Genomic DNA, 19,311 nt, shown 5'->3' with positions numbered 1-19,311 from the left:
TAGAGGATAACATAGAGAATCTAAAGCAGAAGTTTGAAGTTTCCTTATTTTATTTAAAATTAATGCAAATTTTATATTCAACTTTATAATGTAATAATAATCTTTCCATTAATTAACATTTCCTCAAAAATCCTTCAATAAAATAAACGCTCCAGGGAAACTGCCACATTTATCCTACAGCCCCAAGGTTTGGCCAGCATACCACCACCTCACCCCACATACCCCAGCTTGAGAAGAAAAGCAACGAGGGAACCAAAGCAGAATTCTGAATCTTGGAAAGAGAAGTGAAAACAATGCTTACCAAAGTAGGGGGAGACTGATTATATTTTTTCCATAACCATTTTCCATAACCACTGCTAGAAAATGATTACAGTATTATGCTGGCTTGTCATGAGGTTTCACACTGAACTGTGTTCACTGAAAAGTCTTCTCCCCGAGGGACCATCAGGACTTGGCTTAGGAACTACCTCTGAGAACACCTTGAGAACTTCATACATATAAGCTAAACTCCTTAATCCCTTAATACACCTAAATTCTGATGAAGTCACTGAAGGTGTCAGAGCAAGACGCAAAATCCTCGAGAGACTATCATCAATTTAGCATTTCCAGTTCAGGTGGAGACATTAATTCCACTTATCAAAGAGAAGTACAGAAAGGCATTCATTATGAAAAGCAGAAACTCAAAATGAAGAATATTGTGGGTGGGTCTCAGCTGGGTTTCCCTGTATTACCTTGGAAAGTTCAACACAGATCTAAGTCTTCCACCCGAGACAGTAGCTAGTGGGAAGCAGCATCTGGGAGCAAATCACCAGGATCATGGTGGCCTCCTCACTGGGTACAAGCTGTGCAAACCCCCCAACATGAAGGAAGGAAGAAGCAGCAGCTGGGGAAGATGGTTAAGGAAATTGTGTGTTTAAAGGCAAGACCATTTTAAATTTTAATATTATTCCTATATAATTTGATATATGATCAGATGAGATCAGGAGGAAAAGATTGAGACATATGGGAGAAAGAGGAAGTAAGGAGATCAGGGTGAAAGAGTAGGGAATAGTAGGAATGATACAAAGGCCAGAAGACAGAAAACAAAAGACGCCAGATGGTGGCAATGGAGAAGAACAGCCACCAAAATCCTGTCCTCTGGAGGCATGCTTGTGCCATTTGGAGGAACAACTTTAATTTGTTTTGTCTTTTTCTTATTGTTTCAGAACATCTGTAGCTTAGACAGACAAACTTCTCATTTGCAAGGAGGAAAAGAGATCTCACCTTCAACTCAACATAACTTAAATTTGGCTCTGACTTTAAAAGTTAACCAGTTTTGGAAAAAAAAAAATTAACCTAAGCCTGAAGCTTCAGAAAATGGACCTTAAATTTTACCTGTAGTTCAAGCCACCTTCTTGCAATGAAATAGTAATTAATATATTTCCATCTTCCTTCATGATTAAATTCAGGAGAAGAGTCTACAAAAGCATGATTATACCTGGGGAAAGTTACAGTCAATGGATTTACTGACTAGAATTAGGGGCACTGTTTTCTCTATTTCACCCCAAAGTCAGACATCAAAGTAACCTCTCTCTCTCTGTTCCTCTCTCTCTCCCCTCACCCCCCACCTCTCTCTCTCTCTCTCACACACACACACACACACACACGCACGCACACGCACACACACACACACACGAGCACATATACACTCCACCTCACTCTCTCTCATTCTGAATATATTCCTGCTGATAGAGAATCTCAAAGTCTCGTTCCCATGCGACACCCTCTTTTTTCCTTATAATCTTAAAGTCATGTATGTGACATATCAATTCAGTTCTCACTTGTCAGGTCAAGAACAGGGCCAATACATTGGCTTAATTTAAAGAGTTTCTGAGTTGTTAGAATTTCAGGATTCAAACAAAAATGAAATTTGACTTAGAGGGTTTTTTTCCCTCCCACTTCCTGGTAAAGATACAACAAAATAGCCAAAAGGTAGTTAGACGATGGAGAACAGGTGCAAAGGGCTGGAAAATGCTCTGCTCTTGAACAATTGAAAGCAGACTAGAGATCCTTCTGCTCTATGAACTCTCCACAACTGGAAAGAGTAGGTTCCCCGAAAAGGTCTGAGCACTGGTCAGGGAATTCCAAATTACAAGGAGGAGAAATCACTTGAATGAAGAGTTCAACAAGAGATCCCCATCTATTTAAATTGTAAAGACGCCAAAACATGAAAATCTGCCTGCCAGCCCTGCTCTCATTCTCTTGAGCCAAATACATGCATGTGCTTGGATGCAGAAAATAAAAATGGCCCTGCAGTCCCTTGAAAAACTTTCCTTAATCTTGATGTTACTTTAAAGCCATCATAAATCACACAACCTGCCAATCTTGCCATGTTTTATAAACCGTGGCGAGAGGTAGAGTATTTCTGGCCCAACGATCTCCCAGTAACAAATGCCAGTTCTAATGCTGCAGTATTTCCTCAATACCACTCGACCTCTTAAACAAGGCTCTACAAATATGTTAACTGTCATATTCTCAATTTTTTTTTTACAATGGGAAGTGATATCCTCTTATGACTAGCTCGATGGAGCCAAGGGCAGAGGCTGCCTGGGGACTGACGAAAACACTCAATTGTGGTGGGCAAGGCTTTCCGCCCACCAATTACTGTCCCTAACATTCCTATTGGTTCCCTGATCCCTACAAGATCCCCCAAGGTCACACCCCACTGGCTCATCAGGTTCCAGCCTGCCCCTGTAACTCACTGTCATCCAAATGGGTGCCAAAATCAACCTCCACAGGGCCACACTCTGCATGGCCTTCAGGATCCATCGAAAAGGCTGAACCCAGGCAAGCCCATGGCCTGGCTTGCCTTCAGGAAATTCCGGGCTGTCTGCAGCAGCTGTGGTTTGAGTAGTACAACAAATTCACTTACTGAATGACAACAGCTTTATTGGCAAGCCAATTCAATTAAAGCCCCTGCATCCAACAAAGTCTCCGGCAGCCCTCTCTGCATAAAGAACATGGAATCATGCCTACATTTCCCTGAGTGCCCTCAGCCCTAGCTGTCCCTCTACAAGAGAGGGAGAGGGATGAATGAATTAGATGCGGATGATGGTAATTAATGGCTGGCTGTCAGAGAGTCATTTTGGAGGCTCGGCCGTTGAAGGCTCCGTATTAAAGACCAAATCCCAGCACAAACTGACCAGGACAGGCTAGAACTCGCTTTCTAAACAGTAGGAGTGTCACAGGCACCTGCGGCACGAGGGGAGGGGGAGGCAGGGTAAGGTAAAGGAGGGTTGGAGGGGAAACAGAGAAGCAAAACATCAGGCTGCTTACATTGATCAATGCTTCTTACACTATTGATATATAAATAATATGTTCATTTTTCATTCTTACAAAATATGTCCTTTAGGCTACCATTATGGCAAACTTACTTCAGAGTTCTGACATGAGCTTATTAGGAGGGGGAAAGGGAGGGCTGACTGTAGAGCTACAAACAAAACACATTTTCTTATAAAATATATATAACAGATCATTTTTGCCTTCAGTAACAAAGATAAAATAAGAGTTTTTCAGATCCCTGGCACAGTCTTGCCAACCAGTCCTTTGGCACTTAGGGAGAACGTGGGGGGAAGAATATCTGAGGGGGCAGAAGGGAAAGAAAACAATTAACAAATCAGATCCAACTGGCTCATTTATACGGAGATATAGACAGCTCTCACTTTGCCTTTAGCCAATGCCACCAACAGAGCCAAGTCAGGTTAACTACCTAGCAGGAGATAACTTGGGTGGATTGGGCTTAATTATTCCTGATAGTAACAGGTTACCATATGCACTGTTTGGAGCATAAACAAAAGCCAGATATCGAGGGGCGAAAATGATCCTTCTCCAACAATTAGAGTCGTGTGAAAAGCCAGGCTCCTGGTTCATTCCATCTGTCTAAAGTCCTAGTCTTAGAGGTCTCAGGGCCTGAGATGCCACCCATGAAATGTGAGAAATTCCATGACTATACTGGAATGAGTCTTTTGTCTCACTCCCAGAAAGAGAAGAGAGTTCCAGGTGGGAAATTTCATTTAGGGAGTTTGTTCCTCTGTTCACAGCAATCCTCTAGAATGTTTGCCTAGAACCTGACTTCAAAATTCCAAGTTTGGAGAAAATGTCAACTCTACCAGGAAGCCTGCCCAGATTCTCTCAATAATAAAATACTTCCTCTGCTAACCCTGAATGTCCTCTATCATGGTCTTTCATTCAAACTTCTCTACAACATAGTTTGTTATCCCCTTGTCTTCCTTCCCCAAAAGGCAAGGGTTTTGAGGGCTGAGCTCTGGGCTTTGTATATAACTGGCACTCAATAAATCTAAGTGGAGTTGAATTAAATGGCCCTTAGGAAATGGATACAACTTGGCAAAGCCTCAGTCTTAAAGAATTATGTGGGACCTTGTTACGACCCTACAGGCATCAAGATTTCACTGCTGTTTTCCTCACTACAGTCACCAAATTGGTTGCCCACTTTAATTAGAACAGAGGCCAGATGTCTGGCCAGCTCTGCTAGAACCGGAAGAGCTAGCAAGCTGGTGGAGTTTCCCAGCTGGGGGCTCGAGAGGCTGGCTTCGTGTGGTTTGGTCACCTTCCCTTGCATACTTCCTTCCCTCTTACTTGACTCCCCTTCCCCCTCCACCACCACCACCCCATCCCGAGGGCAGCTGTCCCTTTTATCAGCAAAAGTCCTTTCCTGACAACACATCTGTCCAGCACAATGTTTCACCATATCCAGTGATTCGGTTACCTGAAGCATTTGCATCCTTGATCAGTGCAAGGGCCTGAAACATGTGTCCGTAAAGAGCCGGCAGAGGCAGAATATCTCCTTTCAGAAGACTACTATCCACTAAGAATGAAATCTAATATTTAAAGGGCATGACACCCCGTTCATACTAGATTTCATTAATCAATGTTTTTGTGGAAAGGATAAATCCTTTATGCACGCCTTTTTCCTGATTTTTTCCCCCGTTTAATAACTGCAATGCTTATTTTTCTTCTCTGCTATTAGCTCACAGAGACCCACTACCGTGAACCCTGCTTCCTTGCCTCCCAAAACTCACCCTTACTCATTCACACTGAGGGAATGAAGTTCAGTCAAGAAAAGAGGGGTAGAAAGAGAGACAGAAAAGTGTTCTAGTTAGTTTTAAGCATGTTTCATTAAATAAAACCTTTGCAACCCTTGAAAAAAACAGAGACTGTCACTATAATTACGAGCCTGTACTTGGCATGTGAGTGACCAATACGTTCAATGCCTCAGAAATATTAAGTAGGAGATCACAGCCTTCGCTTGGACACTCACTAAGGACTATATTACTGACACTGAACATGGTGAGAATGGCATTGCTACGACAGCCACAAAACCCACACTTTTAGGTGAAGTTCAGAAAAGAGGAATCACTGGTATCGTTCCTGAGAGATGTTGACCAAAGAATATGCTGATTTTTTTTAACTTTTCACATAGCCTCTTATGTATCTGCATATGGCATTGAAATTGCAATGAAGCAATGACGATCAGCACCAAAGTACTTAATCATGTCGCGAAGGACGGAAGAGTCTAACAATACCCAGGACCTCTGAATGAACCAGAAGTACTTTTCAGATGTCTAAACACCTATGATTGTGCTAATACTTTTCTGCTGCATGTTCCCTTCAATTTATGGAATAGTGAAGACCCAACAAATTGTTAAATAATGCCCCATTTCCTCATTAGCTTCAAATGTAATTCCCATTGTTGAGTAAATATCTTGGTTCCTGAATAACACTTTTTAAAATATGCAACAAATAACACAAGTATGGGAAAACAGTATGTACAAAGATGCTTATCACAATATGCTTTATAACAGTGGGAAACTGGAAGCAATCAAAATGATAACAATAGGTAAGCTGTTAAGTAAATACACTGCAATGGACCATCATGCAGCCATTAGGAGGATAAAGACCATATAGCAACATGGGAAAATGCAAGTGACACATGCTAAGTGGGAAAGGGACTGGAAATTGTATTGCGCTGTGATTACAACTAGATAAAAGCATACATATAAAAAAAGACCGGAAGGGAATAAACAAAAATAATAATTGGGTTAGGGATTATGAATGATTATTTTCCCTTATCTTTACTTCTCAAACTATCAGTAACGCTACGTGTCTTTTATAATTTAAAAAATAAACGGAAAACCGAGCAACTTTTTACGAACTATTATTTTTTAAAGTAGCTATAATTTTGAAATTAAAAAACAGTAATATGCAAAATATTCTAACTATATGAAGCCCTAATTAAGGTGTTCCACATGGACACAGTGACCCTGGCAGGGTGAGCATCACCCCACACTGCTGCTCCCACCACTAATACACATCTCAGGGAGAACTCCCTTCTGCAGACGTTTCCACTGAGTCAGATTTACAGGCCTCTTTCTAGATATTTTCACCCCACCTGAACAGTTTATTTCAATATAATCATTGGATGGGAGAAAGCAGCAGTAGCTGAAACTGAGGGCTGGAAAGTCAGGATTCTGCTTAACCACAGATGCTGGCGTCCAGCTGGCTGGCTGCAATGAAGCTGCTTAGGGGTGGACACTGGAATAGCCACACAGGAAAGATAAGAGGCTGGGAAGAATGAGCCTAGCAATTTAAAATAAACCTGAATCTCCTTAGCTCTGTTGAATAAGATCCCAGGATACTGAAACAACTTGCAGGTTTGGACTTGGATCTGCCGTGTATGATCTTTGAAGAATTAAAGAATGAGAATAAAAGGGTCAGAACTCTGCTGGGGGCCAATTTTATATCCTTGCTCCAAACAGCACCTCTTAATGTTCTAGTGGATCATGCCCACTTCTTGCCCAGAATTCATTTCCAAACTACAGCCTTCTGGACCCCACAGAAAAGAGTATACCTAAAATTTATCTCATGGGCAGCTAATAATAATCTACAGGCATTAGCTAACAGTAATAGATTCTGAATTACATAAAGAGACAATAGATAACCAAAAGCTTATCTAGCAAGATGTCCCACTCACTTGGCAGCACTTCTTGTACTTCACATTAAATCGTACAGGTCACATGTTGCTGCATCAAAAAACCATAATTTCTGTAGTCTTAGGTGAGTAAGACTTATGTTCCCATATAAGCTATAAATGCTAACCACTTTTTAAGACAATGGCCTCCCTTTAGGATTTGACTTCTTGCCATGACACTTTTGATAACTTTATCAACCCCAGCGTATTAAAATATTCAAGCTTGTAAGCATCAACTATCTAACACTGATTCGTGAGTCTAATCCTAAAACTAGCTCTTTAGGCTGTTTTAGCTACTTTTATATGCAACCTGAGTAAACGACAATATCACATTCAGTTTGGAAAGCAGACCTTATAAAGTGTGAAATCTTTTAAGACACCATAGGAGTGCACAAAACAATTATAATAAGCATTGCACATATTTTTTAATGTGACTCTTTTGCTGGGCTTCTTCCTCATCTCAGTGCTCCTGGTATCACTTCTTTAGTCAATACAGTATGTCGTTTCAGCCATGTCTGCCCAGGGAAATGGAAGGAAGAATTCAGGTCTTCCTTTGGGTGCAAACCCCAGACAGCCCCTGAATTAAGAGAGAGAAGCAGAGGACAGCAAGAGACATCTCCCCAGAAGAGTAATTTATTTTGGCTTTAACGAGAGGCAAGACAGTCCCCACACACTTGCTTGGCATGAGCAGAGTTTAAGAACTTAGAGCAGTTCCTGAAATAAGCACGAAGGACATCTTCTCATACCACACCTGTACCACCTGTTTGCTAACTTCCTTCTTAGACTCTCAAGTTTTTGCAAGTCTTTGCCTGAAACAGCTTTTTAAATCTGCAGTTAAGTGCCACCTTCTCCCTATAGAAACCTCAGCCCATCCAGGGTCAAGGCAAAGGGTTACTGCTGAAAGGAGACACTAAGTTGGAAGGACACCTGGGGACTCTTCAGTCTAGCGGTAGCCATCAAATCCCCAGAGGAGCCTGTGACCCAGCCCCAGAGATTCTGCTGCAGTAGGACTGAAAGCCACCCAGGCGCTTGCGCACACACAACGTCTCTATCACAGGTGGCCCAAGCACAGCACTTTGAGAAACAAGGATGTACTCCAGTATCCTGTGAGGCTCAGAGAAGTTGCCAAAGACACATAACCTGTTGGCAGTGGAGTTAGGAGCAGTATTCAGATCTGTAGACTCTTGCCACATCCTACTGCCCCAAGGAGCGAGAAGAAAAGCAATTACAGCTGGAGGCCGGGCAGGAGCAGGTAGCACTACCCTCCCCAGTGGATACCAACATGTGCTGTGGAGTTTGGAACCTGGAGCAGGCACTTGGTGCCAAGGGGTCATAATACCACCTTTAATGATGCCTATGGCTAACCTTCCCCACAGGAGCCACAGCAACAAAACTCCTTTCTAGGCACCTGCATTTGATCTAATATCTGGATAGAAGTGGCCATCTGGGGCTGGCTTAGCAGAATCATAAAATCCAGTCCCAGCTTCACCGGGTGTCAGCCATGTAACCATGAGCAAGTCACTTACCTTCTCTTCGGCTTCTGTTTGCCCATCTGAAAAGTGAGCCTAATGTCGATTTTTCTGATTTGCTGTGAGAATCAAATGAGGCCACGAGATGTCCTCTGAAAATTAAAATCTTCTGGAAGCATAACGTCCTATCTAGTATTCTCATACTCTTATGGATCTTGTGCAAAACTAGAAGGAATATACCCTCTTCTACAACAAGAATTGGATAGGATAGAGCTTCCCAAAACTACCAGACTTGCTCATATTTTCTAGGAAGCCTAAAGGCTATAGCCAGTGTATCCATGCAGACCCGTGGTAAGCAGAACAGAAAGGATGAAGCCTTTAGAAGGCACTTGGGATGCATTCAAACTTGGATCCCAAGGCTTTGTTGACTTCCTATAACCAAGAGTCACAGCCGCAGGACTGGGGTTTATCTGGTCCTCTTAGCCCTGATCAGAGCCAACAGTCGTAATGATTCTGGGGTTCTTCAATGGCTCTCCTCCCCAGCTATATAAACACATGGTTCTGAGGCACTTCCTTTGCCTCCTAAACCAGCACTCACAAACGCATCCCATGCAGGATTCCAATTAATCAATCTTCTGCCTGCATTTGCATGTTTGAAATGAGGAAAATATTTTAGATCTCTGTTTTTTATTCCAGATGGAATCTGTTTGTAAAAACCCAAAACTCCTTTCAGAGGCCATTGAGAGGTAGAAGAAGGTGAGGGGGTGGGGCTTCTGGGAAGGCTTTGGGGCCCCAACTTCCTCTTCAAGTAGAGCAGCTGTACTTCTACCTAATCGGGCTCCCACAGAAGGCTTCGTTTTGTTAACTTTTTTTAAAAGTCATGAAAACCAGTCATCTTATCCAGTTCCCCGGTTTAAAGGGGAGGAAATCACATTGGAGAAAGGTTAACTGATATTCCAACTTTCTCCCTTAGTCACTTGCCCAGGCAGGAGAACGATGGGAAATTCTGCTTCCAATGGAAGGGCTTCCTGCAAGGGTCTTTGGTCTCAGTGCAAGCTGCTATGCGTGGCAGCAGCTGTGTGGCTTCTCCTGTCTGTCCCCACATCTGGCAGCTCTCAGCAGTGGCCACCTCCAGTTCCAGCTCATCAGGGCCTCTCCTGGGGCACTCCAGTTAACAGCTGGGATGGCATCTCCAGGGTTCCTCATCTCCTCTGCCAGCTCATCTGGCCCTCTGGTTTCTGGGTAGCACCATCTTAACAGAATCAGCCCCTCTCTAGGACTCTTTCAAAGGACAGTTCTCAAAAAAACATAAAAATAAAAAACAAAAAACACCCACAAAACTTACCAATGACTCTGTGAAGTGACTCCGGGGAAGCAAGTCCACGTAAGGAACCCTGGCTGTCACACTTAGTTGCCCCCTCTGGGCCCAGGCCTGCTGACTCTCCTTAGCTCAGGGTGTGTACTGAGGTCTCCAAAGCTGTCCTCCCAAGGGTTGTAGGGGGAAACTTTATACTATTATATCTATGTTACATTTGTTGAGCATGGTAATAGTATTGTGATTATGTAGGAACATGTCCTTATTCCTAGAAGATGTAGTCTAAAGTGTGTTTGTGTGTGTAAGTGTTTAGATGGGGAAGGCGGGGAGGTATAGGTTGAGAAAGAAAGAGGTAAAGCAAAAGTAAAAAATGTCAGTTGGTGAATCTTGGTGAATGGTATATAAATGTTTATTGTACAAGTCTTTTAACTTTTCCTTAGGTTTGAAATTTTTCCAAATACATGCTTGGGGATAGGGGAAGGAGTCATATACAAAGGCAAATTTACCCTGAAGTGGATGAAGCTTAAGTGTCAGGGTCCCTCACTACATGGAGCCCTTCCAAGACACTGGTAGGTTAATGAGGGTCATCAGTGTAAAGAGTAGGTAAGATGAATTACTATACCAGAAAACCTGAAACACCCTGAAATCTTACAGCTTTACATACAAAGCAAACTGGATAGAGGTTGTCCCAAGTTTGTCAACAACCTAAAAAGTTATGACATTACCAATTACAAGCAGCAAAGCTGACATTTTCTTAATTGTCAATAATAAAAGACAAATTTCTGTCAGCCATGTTGGAGAAAGACTAAATAATCTTTCTATTCTCTCTGTAGAAAATATTACAAAATTATTGTGTACAGAGTTGAACAAAGAATATAGAAGGAAAAGTATCATAGAAGTATGTCAGGTAATTAATTCAAAATATTGTTAGTTTTCTAGATTTTGTCATGTTTGTAACATTTGTCAGCAAGTTTAATAATCGTATAATTTGATTTATTTTTTCCTTCTGTATATGAATTCACTTTTTGAGCCTCCCTCCTTCTAAAGTGCATGCTTTGTTTCCCAAACATGTTGATCACACAAATATATACACACAGACAAATATCAATACATGCAGCCCTTTTTCAAAGCAACATCTTTTGGGTTTAGGGTTCCTTGGAACACATTTGGAAAACACTGCCCCAGAGCAAAGTTGCTTCTTTTTATCCACATCTATCTATCATGGTAGCTGCACTGTAGCATTTGATTTCCAGGAAGACATTTACCTGAAGAGTTTACTTAAAGCAAAAAAACTATTTTTCATTGATCTTATATTTACATACAATCTGCTTTAGATAGCCACATTCATTAACCCAGCCAATTAAGGCCCAAACAGCACTGTGAGGGAAGCCAGACAGGTGATATGAAAGGATTTGCCCCAGGTCCCACTTCACAAACATCCACCTCCATCTCTCCAGCCTCTGTTTGGCTACTTCAATGTCCCACAGGAGTAAACTGAGGCATAGGGGCTGGAGGTAACTTTTCTTAGAACAACAAGGCATAGGATCTGGGTTTCCATTTTGTGGATTACTGTCGAATTGGTAAATTATTTTAACAGGCTCGATTTCTGTGGCCTGCTTGTCCTTTGACACCTTGTGTTCAGTGCTACCTGGGGGAGAGACACAGAAGACTAGGGCTCACATATGGGAGAGAGGGGAGTGAGTATGAGGGTTCACCCTTCTGTGCCCTCCCCAAAGTGAAGACAATTCATCCTTGTCCCCCAATGGAAAAGGATCAGTCTTTGACATTTTGCATTATAGATAACGCCAAAGAGGTAGCCCTAAATGCTAAAGGAAACTTTCAGAAGGAAGTGCAGCTTTCTATGGGTCCCTCTTCCTAACCATCCTGCATCAGCAGACCAGGGACCAGACACAGCTTCCTGGCCCATGAAAGAACTGGAGGGACAGAGCCCCATCACAGTGCTCACTTTGCATTAAATTCTCCTGCTTTGACATGGAATTCCAGGGACAGGAAGGGGAACCCTTCTGGTAAAAACTCCAGAGCTAATGCTCTAATACAAAACCCAGTAACAACAACAACATAATAATAATGGTAAAATAACCATCATTTATTTTCCCAACCACCTTAGATACTTTCCATGAATTATGTCATCCCCTATAAAAAAAACTAGCAAACACTTCTTCAAACACTAGGGTAAGAGGGTTCCATTCATTGTGGTAAAGGGTACAGAGCATTGCTCTGCTTTGATTCATGTCAACAAGTAAGTAGAGGGCTTCCCTGGTGGTGAAGTGGTTAGGAATCTACCTGTCGATGCAGGGGACACGGGTTCGAGCCCTGGTCCAGGAAGATCCCACATGCCACGGAGCAACTAAGCCCATACACCACAACTAGTGAGCCTGCACTCTAGAGCCCGCAAGCCACAACTACTGAGCCCACGAGCCACAACTACTGCAGCCCACGCGCCTAGAGCCCGTGCTCCGCAACAGAAGCCACCACAATGAGAAGCCAGCGCACCCCAACAAAGAGTAACCCCGGCTCACCGCAACCAGAGAAACCCCGCACTCAGCAACACCTAGCACAGCCAAAAATAAAATAAATAAATTTTTTTTTTTAAATAAGGAGGTAGGGCTTCCCTGGTGGCGCAGTGGTGGAGAGTCCACCTGCCAATGCAGGGGACACAGATTCGAGCCCTGGTCCAGGAAGATCCCACATGCCGCGGAGCGGCTGGGTCCATAAGCCATGGCCGCTGAGCCTGCGCATCCGGAGCCTGTGCTCCGCAACGGGAGAGGCCACGACAGTGAGAGGCCCGCGTACCGCAAAAAATAATAATAATAATAATAATAAGGAGGTAGAGGAAGCTGAGCCATATGGTTGAGAGTCATACCCCCACCCCTTACCCCACCATGGCCTCTCCACTAAACACTCAGAGGACCAGCGACGGTGAATACGTGGGCTGTGCACTGGTCACACTCAGATACTAAAGTCGACTAAAAAGCAAGAAATATAATAATTATACAGTTGATACATTATGCATTTTTATTTTACTTTTTAGACAATTATGAAGTTTATACAGGTAAAATAGAAATTCACTCCTCACTTCCTCTCCTACTGTTAACAGCTCAGTGGGTATCCTTCCAGATTTTCCATATATATGCATGGAGATAATATTGGCCTAGACAGGCTCAGAAGCCCTGCCTCCAAGATCATTCTTAGGAAAGAATGACTAGGAAACATTTCTGGAAAAGATAAAAAGGGTCAGAGACCAGTGTCACCACTTCATCTCTAATCATGGCTCCAAGGGATCGACCTCAGATCAGATTTCCTAGAAACAGACTCCATGACAGAGATTTGGGTGCAGAGCAAATTGGGGAGCATGCTTGGAAATAATACCTGTAAGAGAGAGGGGGAAACAGAAAAGGACAGGTGGGAGAGTTGAACTGTGTGATGCAGCTGTCGCCTTTGTGACAATTCCGTAGGGAACTCAGGAGTTGAGATGCCCTTCTGAGTTGCCCCAGTTAAAGCAAGGGAACCAGGCTTTCCTATTCTCAAGTAACTAATAATTGGAGGCAGGGAGCCCTTGGGAGAAGGAGTAAGATTGGGCAAGACAGCTTCTTTCTTCCAGGGCTGGTTCCAGAGAGAGTACAGCTGTGAATCAGCAGGAGCCAACATCTCTTGGTTTTGAAGGCGGGAGCTGGGAAGCCTACCACAGCATATACTACAAGACCCTCAGATGTTCCAAAACATTCTCTTCTAGAAAAAATGTTGCTCTTCTAGAAAGGATGAGGAGTAAATAAGAGGGAAAAAAAAACTTGTTGAGTGAACAAATAAGAGAATGCTACAGCCCAAATGTTGACACAGCTCCTGAATCCGAAATGCCAAGGCTCATACCTAATGTTCCCACGATTTCCAAGAATATTGCACTATGCCATACCCTGCATAACAACACACACCGGACCTAACTACAATTGCCAATAAAGAATGGCTAGGATGGCATTTTCCTCCCCTTTGGCCCAGAGCACTGAATTCCACTGGACAAGTTTCACCTGTATGATTGGAAATTAAAAAAAAAACAAAAAACAACCTCTTTTCTTTATGAACAACAATAAAAACAATTCTAGGAGGGGAGATAGAGCAATGCAAAGCTTTCTTGGTAACCTAATTGCTGCACCAGGAGCAAATGTCCTGGGGCACAAATTCAGTCATGTTCTATCCCAAATAGCACTTCGGCACACGTGGATCCAGAGCTCCTAGTGATCCTGCCCGCCCAGCTCTGTTTTCTTTCCTTCTAGCCTCAGCAAGGACACCCAGACCTTCTGAGAGCAGGATCAGCTACAACACAGAGCTGGGACCCCAGTCAGCTGCACAGTGTTCTGTGTCCAGCTACATCAACACTGGTATTCTTTGGGTGATGCTATATCAGAAATGTCATGTTGATTGCATTTTTCTACAAACACTCATAATGAATGACAACTAACCCTTCCTAAACCAGGCCTAGGCCGGCATGCTTTCCTATGAAATAACAGGTCAGAGAACACACATCATTCCTTTCAGCATTTGGGAAGACAGACTCTACAAATAAAAGGTAGAATTAACTGATCAACTTTGTAGCACGACCTTGTCCATCAGTTCTAGAACATGAGAGATTTCCATTGTGATGGTACAACTACCACTGAACAACTCATTGCATGCATTAATTCAGCCACTAAAGGCCTCTTTCCCCATAAGTTCATATAAATACAAATCTGCTTTGGGGGCTCTAGGACAGTCAGGGAAAGGTTAATAGTTGGAGATTTATCTTTAAACATTTTTAATCCACTTTTTTACAAAGTTTGGCAGAGCACTTGGCAAACTGTCCCCTTACGAGTGACTTATGAGGGACAATACTACAAAAAAATAGGGACCAAAGTGTCCCAGACATCCCCGACTGATTTCTTCTGCAGGAATCTTACCTTCCAAGGGGACAAAGGACAGGCCCTACTCTACTGTAGTTAACAAATGCAGAGCACCCACCTGGACCAGGCACCATTTGAAGCCGTTCAGCATTAAATCCTCACAACAATCCCAACTTACTACTGTTATCCCCAATTTTCAGATGAGAAAATTGAAGAACAGAGAAGTTAAGGGACCTAGTAGTCAGTATCAGAGCTATGATTCAGACATAGGCATCTGACTAAGGAGTCTGTGCTCATAAACTCAATGCTGTCCTGCCTCCAGAATGGAAGCATCTTCCAAGAAGTGCTTTCACTTTCAATCCTTTAGTTGCCTTTACTTTCCGAATTCCCTTTGAGACAGGCAGAGCCGAGACACCAGACCTACATGACTTAATTGAGTCACAGAATTAATCAGTGATTGGACACAGAATGGAACCTAATACAACACACAGCACAGATCTTTACAATTCAACCAAGCAGACAAAAAACCAATAGACTCAAATCTGTTCCTGATCAGCAGACACCTGGACATGCTGGACAAGTGCGGGAGGTGATTGCTAAGCTCAGTCCCATTACAGCCCCAAGGCACATCACCTCCTCCCTCTAATTCATCCTGAGCAAGGCATTGAACCCATCTGGGCCTCCTTCTAGTTGCAATGACATGAGTCCATTCATTTCGAGGATAAAACAATAATAAATATTTGCATTATCCTTAATCATTTCCAAAACATTTCAAACACATCATCTCCTTTAGTCCTCCTAACAGCACTACGAAGGAAGTTTTGTAGTGTTCATTCTAGAGATAGAGAAAACAAGACTCACAAAATTTGTCATCTCTCCAGTCCCATGCATAACTCAGTCTTAGTGTTTGATCCTACGCTCTCTCCACAGTGCTCTTGCAACTGTACTCTGGTTCAAGATCCAGCAGTTGAAGACCACGGTCAAAGAGAAGGCTGGGGAAATCTGGACCTGCCATCCAACCAGGGACTGCTCGTCCCCAACACTTCAATGCTTGATTGCCAAATAAAAAGAATGTTTTTTTCCATTATTTAACCAAATAGGATCCACTCCATGAACATTCCAACTGCTAATCAGACTTGATGAATCACAGAAGGACACTGTTTTCCACATTTTTAATCTGTTCTGCTGGACTCCCAACCCACTGGTGAAAACTTTGAGGGACCCCAAGATGCCAGTGGTCAACTTGTGCAAATCAAGTATTTTGTGACCAAAAGACTGAACTACTCTAATATCCAACTTTTTTTTGTAATTGAAACACCACTGGCCACCAAAATCTAATGGTTCTTTATATTATTAGGTCATTTATTCCCCCCAGTAACCCTGTGAGGTGGATACTATTGTTATCCCCATCTTTCTTACAGATAAGAAAACTGAGGCACAGAGAGATTAAGGGTCCTGCTAGTCAATGTCAGAACTGTAATTCAGGACTCTGATTTGGTGGACTCTGGAATGCTCAGTTAGAACTTCTTCAGTACAATTCTCTAGGATTTGAGTGGAGGGTTTGGGGATAGAGAATGTTTTGCTCTACTTTTTAAGTTTCACTATTTATCAATAGAGTTTATCACCATATCTTATCACTATAGTGGCTCATAAGGAAACCTCTCCCCACTCCCATTAAAATAGAAATCTTCTTGGAAGGGCCAATGTCTAAAACCCTTATCAGTTATGAAGTAATAAAAAATAAGAGAAATAAGAAAAAATATAGCCTCTGGAGAGACTTGGCAATGCCTGGAGGTGACAAAAGGAAGAGAAAGAATAGATAGTAGAGGTGAAAGTTTTCCAAAAACAAATGTTACCTCTATTCTCTACCCCAACTCTTTACAGCATAGCACATACCTCTATGAATGAACATTCTACTTACCAACTAGAAAAACACAGAAGCTGTGACTGAGTGAGTCCAAAGATGCAAAGTGCAAAGAAAGACCTGACTCTCTCTTCCCCTCCAAGCCAGGTGAGTTGCTATCCTTCCAAACTCTTGGCCTCCACAAGATCATCCCCTACCCCTGATGTAAAGACGTGTCACCATGCCTCCGGTGGCAGCCCTCCCAATCTTAGATGGCCAGGCCCAATCTTGCAGCACACCCCTCAGCAGACCTGGTCTTCCTGGAGAACCCCACAAAGAGGGCATCCCATGTTTTCAGCTGCTGCTGCCAATTACCCAATATTTCTTTTTCTACTTCTTGATAGTTTATTTTATCAGGCTATCTTATTTCCATGTATATGGGCCACTCAAATACTTTTTGGAACAAGGCAAAATGTTAGTAAGTATAAAAGTAAATCAGGCTGCCGAAGAACCGACAAGGCGGCAGAAGTAGAGCAGGAGAAGCAGACCCTCCACAAGTTCACCTACCGCAGCGTGGACCTTGACCAGATATTGGATGTGTTCTACCAGCAGCTTCTGCAGCCGCACAGCACACGACAGCATCAGATGCTGAACAGAGGCCTGTGGAGGAAGCAGCATCCCTGCAGAAGTGCCTGTGCAAGGCCCAGAAAGAGGCGCTGCCCAAGGAGAAGCTGGCAGTGGTGAACACACACTTGCGGGTCATGATCATTCTGCCTGAGAAGGTGGCCAGCATGGTGGGCACCTACAACCACAAGACCTTCAACCAGGGGGAAATCAAGCCTGAGATGATCCGGCACTACCTAGGCATGCTCTGAATCACCTATAAACCTGTGAAGCAGGGCCGGGGGCCACTCACTCCTGCTTCATCCCCCTCAAGTAGCCTGCTTGGCCAACCAAGGCACAGACTTCTCTTTTTCAAAAAAACAAAAAGGTAAATAGGTAAGTAAATCACACCACCAATAAAGGCAGAAGTAATAATAATAGCAATAATCACAACAACAACCATTTATGAAGTGCTTCCTGCATGCCCTGTACTTTCCATACCTGACTGCATTTCATCTTCTCAACATGCCTTCAAGGTAAGTATATTTTACAGATGGGAAAACCGAGGCTTAAAGGCATTAAGTAACATGCCCACATCAAACAACAACTACAAATGCCCAGTTCCACCTGCAGGTCTGTCTCTCTCCAAAGCCCAGGCTCTTTACTAATATCCTAGACTCCTGGATCCACTCTACAGCCAGGTAGGCTTTGCATATAGGAGTAGATTTCTCTGTTTTGTTTCTACCCTATTATACTGGTGGGGTCTAGAGAGGTTTACTCTCTTGCCCAAGGTCTCACGGTGGTGTGGACAGAAACAGAGCCTCACATCCTCTGATTTCTACTAAAAACACTCATCTCCCTCTATCCTGATGCCATATACTCCCCTGCCTATCCAACTGGCCCTGCCTGACATCTCCCACAGTGGCCTGGGGTTAGGGACTGCACGCGTCTCTCAATAGACAACATGCTCAAAGTGCCCTCCCTTCCCACACCCCTTTGAAGCCCTGGAAGGAACACATAGTGATCCACTCCTATCCAGATTCCCAGCAGCTGAGGTCCACGGGCTCATGTCAAGAGCTCTGGGGATCTACATCTACCCAGAGCATCTGAGAAAGAGCCCCTGCTCCAAGATTCCAGGTGTGGTTACAGGAGGGTATTTTCTGCTAAGACACACCCAGCCTTGCCAGCAGTGCCCATGCTGGGCAGTAACCACTCTGAGGACAAGAAGGATCAAGTCTCTACTCTGCCCTAACAAGCTCTTTCAAGTCTCTGGGCGTCCCTTTTATCCTTCCTAAGGCTTAGCAGGCTACTCCAAGGGCAGTCCAGTAACCAGCCCCAGGGCATTACCAGGGAGCTTTTTAGAATTGCAGACTTTCCAGCCCCAGCCCAGGACTGCTGCATTCAATTGTGCACTTTTAATAAGATCTCTAGGTGATTCGTGTGAACAGTAAAGTTTGATATACACCAGCTGAGACCACCTCCATGTCCTTCCCAAGACCTAAATTCTGAGATTCTCAAAAGGCAGCTCGTGGCTCAATTTCCAGACCTCAGGGTTGAGATGCCTCTTGGAAATGGGGGAATCCAAGCTTCTAATCAGGAGTGGTCAGAAGCGGAGTCACAGAAGGCGTCTGTGAAACCCAAGCCCTTGGACAGGCAATGCGGGACGACGGGGCGGGCGAAGGAGCCGGTTCATGTTTTCCATAGGCGCGCTGTGTGTGCCAGCTGAGGTCTTTAATGTAAACCCTCCTGTGCTCTGACCTAAACAATGAGCGTAATTATGGGCTCGCTTACCCCCTTCAGATGCAGGGCCCGGGTCGGCCCTCCACAGGGTCCTGCAGGAGGTCCTGTTTCTGAGTCAGGGGGGGCCTCTGGTTAACCAGAGCAGACCCGACTCTGAGGGGCAAAGTTGACATACCAGCATAATTACACGTAGGTTGACCATATTTACTGCAACTCTGCTGTTCTAGAATTTCAAACAAAGACTGAATCCTAGGAAAACACACCACTAAAGAGAAGCAGATTGTCCTGAGTGATTTATTGAAGAACAAAAGCAAGGGGAAGAAAGAGAAGAGGATTATCAGAGACTCGCACATACTTCCCTTTCCCCTGCCTGGTCTAAGGAGAACACGCAGTGACCACCGCTTTCCCACCCTCCCCAACGG

The 19,311-nt window shown here is 43.6% G+C and overlaps 1 protein-coding gene and 1 pseudogene across 1 annotated transcript in view; both read left to right on the top strand.

Moving 5' to 3' along the window:
- Positions 1-17,486, top strand: part of LOC131765194 (small ribosomal subunit protein uS19 pseudogene) — a 113,130-nt pseudogene extending 95,644 nt beyond the window's left edge.
- PAPOLG (poly(A) polymerase gamma) overlaps positions 1-19,311 on the top strand; it is a 419,007-nt gene that overhangs the window by 47,223 nt on the left and 352,473 nt on the right. The gene's annotated exons all lie outside the window — the stretch shown is intronic.

Source organism: Kogia breviceps, chromosome 11 (assembly GCF_026419965.1).
Source record: "Kogia breviceps isolate mKogBre1 chromosome 11, mKogBre1 haplotype 1, whole genome shotgun sequence".
Taxonomy (NCBI): domain Eukaryota; kingdom Metazoa; phylum Chordata; class Mammalia; order Artiodactyla; family Physeteridae; genus Kogia; species Kogia breviceps.
The sequence above is the reverse complement of the archived record's forward strand: the minus strand, read 5'-3'. Positions and strand labels throughout refer to the sequence as shown.